The 12,182-nt window shown below is 44.9% G+C and overlaps 1 pseudogene; it reads right to left on the bottom strand.

Annotated features, from left to right (window-relative positions):
• Positions 1-373: 373 nt before the first annotated feature.
• Positions 374-8,052, bottom strand: LOC119307213 (annotated as a pseudogene).
• Positions 8,053-12,182: the final 4,130 nt, after the last annotated feature.

Here is a 12,182-nt window from a genome sequence, read left to right as displayed (position 1 = left end):
TAGTGTCAAAAATGCTCTTATATTATGGGATGGAGAGAGTAACAAATTGGTGAAGAAACCCAGGGCCTCTTTGATTCACATGATTCTAAAGATACATGAATATGAAAAGTATAGGATTAGAGTGGCATGTCCACTTAAATCCTAGTGTAAGAATAGCAAGGAGTGTTTGATGCAAGAGGAAAAATAAAGAAATTGTAAAAAGAGGTTGGAGTGGATGTTAGATTTTCTATGAAATGTAGTATAAAAGATTTCATAGGAAAAATCCCTATGAAATCCAATGCTACGAATCAAAGCACAAACGTAAGCAAACTTTCTAAGGATTTCAACTTTCCAAAAATTCTATAAAATTCCTTTAAATCAAAGGAAGCACTTGATGTCCGGACGAGACGTTTACCACACGTATGAACATGATAGATGCAAATCATGCACATTCTATCCTGCATTAATACCTACAGTAGCACACACAAGAGTGTTACTCTTTTTAGGGCCACAACAGTGTTACTGATATGCACTGTAAACAGAAAGGCAGTTTTTGGTTCCAAAAACTACTTGTTAGGTCGACAGACTGGCTAATCCTACAATTAAACTCATAAACGAACTAGCTGCTACTTAATCGAGGATCGTCAGTGCAGGCAAGCGAATACTACACCCAACACAGCAAAATAAGTTACTCTATTCACCATCACTAGATTCTTCGTCACATATTACTCCAGGTCGTCAACCTCCTCATCGCTTTCATCTTCCTCGATGTTGAAGTCATTGCTACCGAGGTACATGCAGTCCTCGTCGAGTCCATCGTGCACCCACTTGGCAACATACTCACTGTGCTTTAAGATTTGATGGTTGGTGTAGGGCTCGATGTCGCCCTCCGGATAGTAGTCATTATTGTACAGATTTCCTCCGCGGACCATCTTCTCGAACTCTGCCTCGTGCCCATGGAATCTCTCCAAGGCCGGGTGCACAATCCTGATTCCTTGATGCTCGCAGAAAAGGCAGCGGACTAGTCCTGCTGTACAAAGATGCACAAGATGAAGCACACAGTAAGGAGGTTAAATTATGATGAATCTGCATACGCTTAATTTTTCCAAGATTTTTTAGTAGGAATTTCGCTCTAGTTTGGACAGTTATGCTGATGAATTGACTGTGCTTATACGTACGCGTGCAAAAGTCTACTTTTCAGTTGCTCAGGCTAAACAGGCAGTAACAGACTTGTGGTCCTTCAGAATGTTTGTAACGATATGATCATACAAATTAGGAAATCTACTTAATCAATTCAACGATTACAACCAGATTCGATTGTGGTTTGTAAACTATCAACTTCCTAGTGAATGTAACCATCTACATATCATCTACGGTACACATGGATGGCAGCGCATGACATGAGCAAGAACTACTATTTATTAAGAACCATATCCAAATGATGAAAAAAAAGGAACCTTAAACAAAGGGGAAGGAACGTGTGTATATACCAGCGCCTGGTGGTGGCAAATCCACGGGGCAACACAGAAGCTGGCTATCCTGGTCGTCATCGTGGTTACTAAGCTCACAAAGAAGAGTACATGAGCTGAAACTATGCCGGCAACATTTCGAGTCGCCAGAAAGTTGGCATGGGTGCGATGGTAGTAGTCATCATTAGGATCAAGTCCTGGCTTCAAACCCGAGCCTTCGCAGTTGTCAGGACCTGACACACATTCATTCACACCACACACCACATGAAGCTGATAAGAGTGTCCCTATAAGATTGCAAAAGGCAAGCGAATCAGCGAGTGAGTGTAAAGTAGAACTAAGGGAAGATCAATATCCCCTCTTTCCAGACCACTACTTGTTTGAACATTATTCTAGAGCACATCCTAATCAAACTTGATCTCATAGCACTACTTGTTTGAACATTATTCTAGAGCTCCAGATGATAATGCTTGTCCTTTGCGTAGGAATTAACTCAATCATTAGGATCTTACCCAATAACTTGGAGGATCGGTGCGAAACTAAAAAGTGGGCCTGATAGCTATTAAAAAGGCAATTACAGGGAAAACATGTTTCTATCCCTAGCTGTCTTTATTGTTCAATCAGAAGTAGGGCACCAACAATTTTTATTTCGAAATACTTGTCTTCGTCGATGCAACAGTAACTGAAAAACTTACCAAATTGTATTGCAAAAGAGCCCAGTTGTTCCAAAATATTTGAAAAATCAATGGGTCATATACGCAGTTTCATTTGGAATAAAAATCTCCGAGTATCTTTTACTATACGCACAACTCTTTATCAGAATTATTTTTACCCATAATGAGTGCAGTCACAGTAGAAGAAGAATGGAAGCTCTTTATCAGAATTCTTTTTACCCATAATGAGTGCAGTCACAGTAGAAGAAGAATGCAAGCTCTTTATCAGAATTCTTTTTACCCATAATGAGTGCAGTCACAGTAGAAGAAGAATGCAAGCTCTTTATCAGAATTCTTTTTACCCATAATGAGTGCAGTCACAGTAGAAGAAGAATGCAAGCTCTTACTATCAGCCGATGAGCAACGGGGTAGTGTGGTGCATGAGTACTAAATGAAAAACCAAAAGATTGCTATGCATGACTAGTAGTGTGGTGCATGACTGAGAGGGATGCGTATGCAGCAGTGCAGATTCCCAGGAAGAAGTAAATGGTATATTCTTTATTGCCTTGACAATTCCCAGCTAATGTAATGATTAACACTATGAAGTAGAGTATAAGACTAACAGCCTCTAAAAACTGAAAGTAAAACTAATAGTAGTATATGGTACTTAAGGAAAAAAACTGGGGCCCCAAAATTTTGGGGACCTGCCAGACGGGGGGCCGTCAATCGTGCAGTGAAGCAAACTTCTTGGGCTTGTCCAAAGTTTGTTTACATGTGGCAACTATTCAGCAGGATTATAAAGAAGAAAATATGAACTTTCACAAGATGAACTGCAGGGCTTTCAGTCAGTCTGATAATGAATCGAGGGAGGTCGATAGGTAGCAGGTTCCATTAGCTGTTTATGTAGGTTTTTGGTTGATATCATTTGGTTAAAAATAAATATAGAGGCATCAAAGGGATAAACTAACTCACTGTATTCTGCTTCTCATATCTCCTTAGTGCAGCCTTGACCTTTGCGGAGATCCTTCTATGAGCCCTTCGCTGTTTACGTCCCTCAGACATGGTAAAATGGAACTGTCGTTCAGAAATGGGAGCTGGCCTCTGCTGATGGGTTGGGACACCAACAATGGAATGGTATTCAGAGCACAATAGCGTGAGTAGCTGGTGGACACACTGAGAGGAGAGCTGATACTGGCCTCCATCTTGTAGCAGTGACAGGACATGAGGCGCTACCAACATCGCCTTTAATGAACTGAGGAATCCTGCTTGGGCGTCGGGTCTGGGGTGCCATGCCGCAATGGCAGCAGCCCGGTAGGCTTCTTGTTCTTCCTTGACACTGCTGCAGTGCTTTGTCGCGGACAAATTGAGTGCCGTGTCGAGCAGGAACCTTATGGCCTGATCGGTGTCGAGATCTTGGTAACAGGTGCAGAGGAAGGAGACAAGTCCGTAGAAGGATCGTGCTTCAATCCGCATTAGGCACAATGTGCCGACAATGTCGAGCTCGTCTTGCTGACTCAGTGGTGGGAAGGTGGCTTGGTACCAGATGGTGTTGACGATGATGTTCCAGACGGGGTCGAACGGGCCGTAGCAATGTCCAGCATCGAGCAGGCTGCGGTGGTAACCAACCGGCAATCTGGCAAGAGCCTGCAGGTAGAATCCATGGATCGTGTCGAGGAGCACTCGCGTCAGTGACCACGAATGCTGGTAGGTCAGCTTGGCGGCGTGCTTGCGGCAACGGGCAGCAAGTTTCCATGGCCTGACGAGGCTGCCATCAGGAGGAGGATGTGGGAAATGTGCCGTCTCCTTGACCAATGTGTGGAAGCTGTGGAGGATGTCGCGGGGGAAATTGGGCTGCACATCCGAGAGCAAGGGGACGACATTGTGGAGGGAGGAGCTGAGCAGCAGCCACACGTCGGCGAGCTGCGAGGGACACGGGTGCTTGGCGGCCACCATGGCGCAGTGGAGGGCCAGCTTGAGGGCGCCGCGGGCGGCGGCGGAGCCTTCGCGGAAGCACCTGACGCCGCGGTACTCGATGACGATGCGCGCGGGGCGCGGCAACGATGGGGTCGGCTTCGGCGAGGAGAAGGTACCTGACGGCCTCAGTGGCGGAGCCAGGAATTTGCTGTTGGGTATTCTTTTAATTTTTTTATGCCAAAGCAATACAATAGACCAATAAATGTACAGCAAGATGATAACATTAATGACTAAATGACCATATATCGATAATATTAGCAAAATATCATTGTCGCAATATCTCTAACAATTAAGAAAAATTACAAATAGCAAAGGAAATTACAATATAACTTTACGATCCCCTTTCTGGAAGAGATTAATGACATCCTCATCTTTCACTTGCCTGAAGAATTCTCTCTCAACGAATGTAACCAAGCAATTGTTCAAATATTCATCACCCATTTTGTTTCTTAGTGAATTCTTCACGTATTTCATCGAGGAAAATACCCTCTCAACGCTAGCAGTGGCAACCGGAAGAATGAGAACCAACTTAAGAAGTTTGTAAACAATATAATATTGTTCATTCTTTCTTGTCTCAACCATCAAAACTGAAAGGTCACATAGATTCTTCAACTTGCTAAACCTTTTATCCTTACGCACATGAGAAATGAACATGCTTAATTGCCATGGAAGTCTTGACAATTCATCATTTGTGAAATCCTTGGCATAAAACTTTCTAGCAAGCCTAACCAACTTCTCTTTATCATAAGCAGCAAATGAATCACGTGGACTGAATGCTGCCATGCAAGTAAGTAGTTCAGTGTTTACCTCATCAAATCTTGCATTCAGCTCTTGAAGTTGCCTATCAATGACACCCACAAACATTTCAACCTTGAAGCGTTGGTAATTCTTTGCGCCATTGAAGAACCCTCTTCTTGGTCTCCCAGCAGGATAGTAAGGAGCCTCCATGTCAACAACTTTGATCTTGTGCTTTACACAAAAAGAAGTGACATTCTGAAGAAAATCATTCCACCCTTCATCTTCTCGCAAGCATTGCAAGTGTAGCTTTGTGAGATCAACAATCTCCATAGCATTAACAATATCTTGATCTTTCTTTTGCAAAGCTCTACTCAAGTCATCGGTGTATTCAAATATTTCTTGCATCAAGTGTGCCATGAAAACAAATTCAAATGTCCGAAATGATGTCAACATAGTCATTGCTGCTACTGCCTCTGTGCCATTATACTCTTTTGCAATCCTTATGAGAACACGCCTTATTGCCGGATACATAGAGATAACATGGTTGACAGTCTTGTAGTGAGAGCCCCAACGAGTATCACATGGCCTTCCAATACCCATTTCTTGATTCAAACCCGTCCCGGTTTCTACTTCTTCCAACTCTAATGCAGCAATAAGTTCCTCAGCTTGAGCTATTCGAAGCATTCTCATCTTTTTACAAGAATAGCCTAGAACATTTAGCAAACATGCCAGCTGTTGAAAGAACCAATTACAATCACCACTCTCCTTTGCAACAGCAACAAGAGTTAATTGTAGTTGATGGGCAAAGCAATGGACATAATAGGCATAAGGAGACTCATCCATAATTAGTTTCTTCAGGCCATTAGCATTACCTTTCATATTGCTAGCCCCATCATATCCTTGCCCACGGATCATTGCAAAGCTCAGATTGTATGTCATAAGCATGTCCTCAATTGCATTTTTAAGTGTCAAAGAGGAAGTGTCTTCAACATGGGCAAGACCAAGAAATCTCACAACTGTCCTTCCTTTCTTATCCACATAACGCAAGCAAACAGCTAGTTGTTCATTTTGGTACATATCACTAGACTCATCTGCAAGTACTGCAAAATGTCCACCATCAAGATCTTCAATGACTAGTTTAGTAGTCAGCTGGGCACAACATTTGATCAACTCTTGTTGTATATCATGGCAAGTCATCTTACAATTTTGTGGAGCATTCTTTAGAACCACCCTATCAACCTCTTCAAAGTTTCCTGCTAGCCAATTTAAAAGCTCAAGGAAATTTCCTTTATTTAGTGAGTCATCACTTTCATCATGTCCTCTAAATGCCAAACCTTGGTGCAATAGGAATCTTAAACACTTGAGTGTCCATGTCACACGGAGCTTATATAGAACCTTGTATTGTGTGGTGTTTGAAGCAATGGACTCCCTAATTGATGTTGTAGGTGTAGTGAACATATCATACTTTTCTTGAGCTTCAGCGTGAGCACTACTAACAGCACCAATATGCCTCTTCAATCGAGCTTTCAAGTTCCAATTATTAAACCCACCGTTCACAAATGCATCTCCTCCGGGACTTTTTGTTTTATCCTTGAACAAGTAGCAAACAAAGCAGAAAGCAGCCTCTTCTTGCACACTATACTCAAGCCACTTGTGATCCTTAAACCAAGTAGGGCAAAAGCGACGGGGATGTCCACTAAAATCTCTGATCTCAAACTTATGATCCTTTGGTTGACAAGCACCCAAGTCAATGTATCTCCTTCTAACTCTATCTTGGTCATTGGCATGATACGAAGATATGGGAAGTCGCTTGCCGGGGTCACGTTCCAGAGCTGCCAAATCTGCTTCAAATTGGGGCATTGATTCATCATCTTCATCGACCGCTTCATCATCTTCTACAATTGGGGTTGTCTCCCTCTCCGGTTGCGGAGCTTCGTCATGTCTTTGCACTAGTGCTAGCTGCAGATTGCTCTCAACCTCAACAGAAAGAGAAGTTGGTGTGGATGTAGAAGTTATTTTCCTTGTCTTTGAAGATTTGTCCCACATTTCAAATATGCTAACATTCTTCTTCTTCATCTGCATGACAATCACATAAGCAGAATAAAAATCAGTGGCAGTGACAATCAAATATGCAGCAAATGAATCAAGTAGCAATCATGTATGATCATATGCAGCAAATGGATCAGAATTCAATTTAAATTTACAAGCACTTACTGAACTATCTACAGATTTGTTAGAAACAGAGGGAAAGAAACAGAGGAAGTGAGGAACCGAGGCCGGACCTGCTGCCTGCTGCTGCTGGACGGCGCTGTTGCCGGACCTGCTGCCTGTTTCTGCTGGACGGCGCTGAAGCGAGCACCGAGGCCGGTAGCCGCCGCCGCGCTGGGGAACAGGGGAAGCCGGAGGCGGACTGGCGGCCTCGCGCCTGGCGGAGCCGCGGAGGAGAGGGCCGGACGGAGGGGAGGGGAGCTGGGGTCTGGGGAGGGAGATGGCCGGAGTGGAGGGGAGGAACTGAGGAAGAGGCGAGAGGAGAAGGCCGGTCGCTGGACCAGAATCGCTCGCCGCTGCCGGAGCCTCAGCTAGCGCTAGGTTAGGGAAAGGGGATTCGAGAAAGAACGTGCTCGCTGTGTCGCTGTGTTTGGGCTGGGCCAAGTCAGTCTACACGAGACCAGACGTCCGCTCACTCCTGTCTGGCGCCCCGCGTCGCTGGCTCGCTGCGTCGCTGTGTTTGGGCTGGGCCAAGTCAGTCTACGTATATTGATATATGTAGTAATTTTTTTTTGCACACAATTCTTTGGTATTCCAGGGAATACCCAGGAATACCCCCAGCTCCGCCACTGGACGGCCTCCCAATCGGCGAGGTAAGGGAAGAAGCAGGTGAGGAAGGCGACGAGGCCGTCGAGCGAGCGCCGCTCCATGTCCCTGAGCTTGGGCCCGTCCACCGCCGTCGGGTCCGTGTCAACTGGAGCTTCTGCGGCGGCGAGGAGGGTGCTGGCGATTATGTTGGAGACCGGGTCGAGCAGTCCGACACAGACGCCCAAGCAGACGTCGGAGCGCCACCGGAAGGTGAGCCGCCTGAGGGCTTCCGCGTAGTGCTGCCGGATCTTGAGGAGGAGGAGTGACGCTTCCTGATCTCTCTCCTTCATAAGCGGGGCGCCGTAGTCGTGCAGCGCCGGACCGTAGACGCGGAGATGGCCGGTGCTGGCCTTGGCGTTGAGGCTGGCCATCGCCTCGCCGGCGGCGACCTTTTTGGGGGGGGGGAATCTCTTTTCTTTTTCTTTTTGAGAAACATTGGGGGAAATCTCTTTGGAAGGAAGGATGGTTTGCTTGCTTAGTTTTTCTTTTGAGGCAACCCTACGAAACTTTATTCATCCGTCATAATGTTTACATGGACGAAGGGAATACCCTCAGGCTAGCCTAACCAAACATGGCGACCAAGCCCAAGACCCAACGCATATTTCGCAAGGTTGTGAGCATCAAAGTTTGAGCTCCTAAATCCGTGAACTATTACATGAATTAAAAGAAACTGCATGCAACCTAATCTCCTGAATAACTGCACCATAGTTCGATGCACCATCACTCGAGATTTCCTCCACTGCTTCCATGCAATCCGAAGCCACATGAACTCGCTGGAGGTATAGATCATCGGCAAGGGAAAGGGCTTCTCGTATAGCCAAGGCTTCAAGCGTTGTTGGATCTCCGATTGTTCTATATACGATAGCCGACACGCCCTCAAACTTTCCCGCTTCATCTCAGCAAATTGCTGCAACTGCATCAAAACTCCCCCGGCCTCCAACCGCGGCATCGGTGTTTATTTTGGCATGATTTTCCACCGGCGGTAGCCACCGTCATGGTCTTGCCGTAGTCGCATTGGCCGCTACCACTTTTTGAGGATAGATCATTTTAATCTCTGATAAGTAAGATCTTATGAAGTCGTTGATGGATTGAGGACTCCGGAATACTCCTTCGTGTATTGCTTTTCTTCTAGCTCCCCAAATTACCCAAAGAGTGACCACCAACCTGATAAACTCATCGGCATTGAGGCTCTCTTGAAGGGCAAATAGCCATCTTTCCGCACTGTCATGTTGAACGATGCAAAGCTGATCCAACATTTCTACCGAAGACAAGGCCCATGTACAGCGAGGCATCGGACACTCTAGTAAAGCATGCTTCCATGTATCCTGAGCTCCGCATAAAGGGCATGCATGCTACTGTTGTGGCCATATGGCGGTGGTGTAGCACCTCGCCCGCAGGGATCGGGTGCCTAGCCAGTCTCCATGCAAACACTTTGATCTTAGACGACACATGCAATTTCCATAGCTTGTTCCACTCCCCACACTCCATGTTTATAAGCGATGACTCCTCCCTCCCCTCCAACCAATTTTCTCTGCTGATTTTTGTTGTCACAAGCATGTGATATGCCGACGCTATTGTGAAAATTCCCCTCGGGGTCTCACTCCAAGCCCAAAAAATCATCTACCCGTCTAGTGCACAAAGGGATCTTCAAAATTTCATCGGCGTCGAAGGGGGTGAATACTGCTCTCACAAGTCCCTCTTTCCACGAGGCTGTGGTTGTATCAATAAGCTCAGATACTTTCTCCGGTGGAGCCGGTACTAAAGAGGTAATCGGTCGCTTGAAGCTTGGTCTCGGTATCCAGTTATGATGCCAAATGTTGGTAGTCTCTCCGTCTCCAATTCTACGTATATTTCCTTGAGCAAGCACATCTCTACCGTCAATTACGGCCCTCCAAATCTGAGATGGATGTGGTCTAAGAGTTGCATCAAGCAATGAGCAATTTGGATAATAAGCTGCTTTGAGTAGGACTCATCATCAATGATGACTCTCCATGCCTGCCTTGCTAATAACGCTAAGTTGAACATCTCCAAATCTCTGAATCCCATACCCCCCATGTACTTTGGTCTGATCATCACATCCCATGCAACCCATGCTGGTTTGCTCTTTCCTCTTTTACTTCCCCACCAGAACTGACGTATGAGAGAGGTGATATCCTCACACACACCCCTTGGCAACCGGAAACATGACATAGAATAAACTGGAATTGCTTGCGCAATTGACTTTATTAAGACCTCCTTGCCGGTAGTTGACATCAATTTTTCCATCCATCCTCTTATTTTCTCCCACACTCTATCCCGCAGATATTTGAACATTCCGTTCTTGGAGTGTCCAACATCAGTGGGCATGCCCAAATAGCGATCACTCAAGGTTTTGTTTTGCACCTGGAGGCTATTTTTCACCCCCTCTCTGGTAGCTTGTGGACATCCTCTGCTGAAAAAGATGGAAGATTTTGCATGATTTACTCTCTGACCCGAAGCATTACAGTACCTATTCAGTAGGTTTGATACAAGTTCTGCTCCCTCCACACTCGACTTGAAAAGCAACATGCTACCATCTGCAAATAAAAGGTGGTTAACGGCCAGAGCCGTGGGAGCCACCTTAACACCTGCAAGAAGTGATGACTGAGAACTAGTTTTCAGGAGGCACGAGAGGCCCTCTGCTACAATCAAGAAGAGGTAAGGGGATATTGGATCTCCCTGCCGAATTCCTCTAGATGGTTTAAAAGCTTCAAGTCTTTCTCCATTGAACAAAACTGAGAAGGAAACTGATGAAACCATGTTCATAACTGTGTCAATCCATACCTGTGCAAAACCCAATTTTTGCATGATAGCTTTCCAATAAGGCCACTCCAACCTGTCATAAGCTTTCATCATATCTAGCTTCAAAGCACAAAAGCTATTATTCTTTGACCTGTTTCTCTTCATAAAATGCAGACACTCATATGCACAAATAATATTATCCGTTATTAACCTCCCTGGCACGAAAGTGTAGTGCCGTCCGGGCCTTGGGCCTAATTCATCAAAGCCCATCTGTCCTGTAGCTCAATGTTGCTTCAATTAAAGTGGCCCCAACATCTCCGCCAGTGAACCACTTGTTGTTTGCAAATTACAGCATGTTGTTTTTAAAGTGAAATGCGGAGGAGGCGAATGAAGTGTCTCTTTTGTTGGAATCCTATGCTAGAGCATCACAACAACGGATTAATGGAGAGAAGTCAGTCATTTTTTTTCCAGTAAAGGCTGCCCGAAGATGGTCAGAAGACAAGTGAAGAATATTCTCCAAGTTTCAAATGAGAAGCTTAGGATAAATACTTGGGTATTCCTAGTGATGCGGGAATATCTAAGAATGGTGCTTTTAAATATTTGGTTGACCGACTGTGGAGTAAGATTCATGGGTGGATGGAGAAACCAATGTCAAAACGGCAAGTAAAGATGTTTTGATTAAATCAGTTGCATAAGCCATCCCAGTTTTCTCAATATCTTGCTTTAAGTTGCCTCGGGGGCTACGTGAGAAGCTTTCTTTGGCAATAAGGTCATTCTTTTAGTGAAGTAAGTAAGGAAAAAGGAAGCCACATTGGGTGTCTTGGGATAAGATGTGCATGCCACGATATATGGGAGGCCTTGGTTTCAGGGACTTTAAACTATTCAATTTAGCTTTGTTGGCACGAGAGTCATGGAGGATCCTTACTTCCCCGGAGTCATTGAGTGCTCATATCCTAAAAGGAATTTATTTTCCTCCTTGTTCTATTCTTGAAGCCAGCTTGGGGAACCACCCCTCATAGGTGTGGCGATCAATATTAGAAGGGAGAGACATAATGAAGCAAGGCCTAGTAAGACGAGTTGATAATGGGACAACTACTGAAATCTGGAGCACTAATTGGCTCCCTAGACCAAAGATGACGTGCCCATTTGCTGTTCATCTGGTTTCATCCAGTGTATACAAGAGCTCGTGTTAGTTTCGGGGATACAATTTTGTGCATGAAATTATATATATAAATCTAGTTAATAGGATCCAGTACAACATGTAGGACGTTTATCGGTGAAATATAAGAAATATACGATATTGGTTTGTGGTATAGACTTCTCTACCAATTATGACCTTTTCACATATTCAATAATCTTTTGGACATAACGTATAATACTATTGGGACTACCACTATAAGTTAGTATTTGAGTCTCTTCCTCACGGTCATGGGGCAACATCTCTGTACTCTAGATACCACCATGGTAAAACAAACTCCTCTAGATACTCATTAGTAAAAAAAATCCCTTTTACCTAGGTAGCATGTGTATTCTAGTACATAAACATGGTCCGAGGGATCACAACTTAAGTATGTGCATTCAGAGATCACAGTCTCCTCTCTGTCTTCCCTCTTAACCTCACTATCCTCCATGCTAGCGACCACTACCGCATCACCTGCACCCCAACCAGTCAACCACGTTGCTATAGGTCCGGCTCGTTCCCAATGAGGCCTCACCGAGGTAGAGGCATCCTCGTCTCGGCCTCGGGCTTTGCGT

Source organism: Triticum dicoccoides, chromosome 5B, assembly GCF_002162155.2.
Source record: "Triticum dicoccoides isolate Atlit2015 ecotype Zavitan chromosome 5B, WEW_v2.0, whole genome shotgun sequence".
Classification (NCBI taxonomy): domain Eukaryota; kingdom Viridiplantae; phylum Streptophyta; class Magnoliopsida; order Poales; family Poaceae; genus Triticum; species Triticum dicoccoides.
Note: the sequence above shows the minus strand (reverse complement) of the source record. Positions and strands in the feature narration are given on the sequence as shown.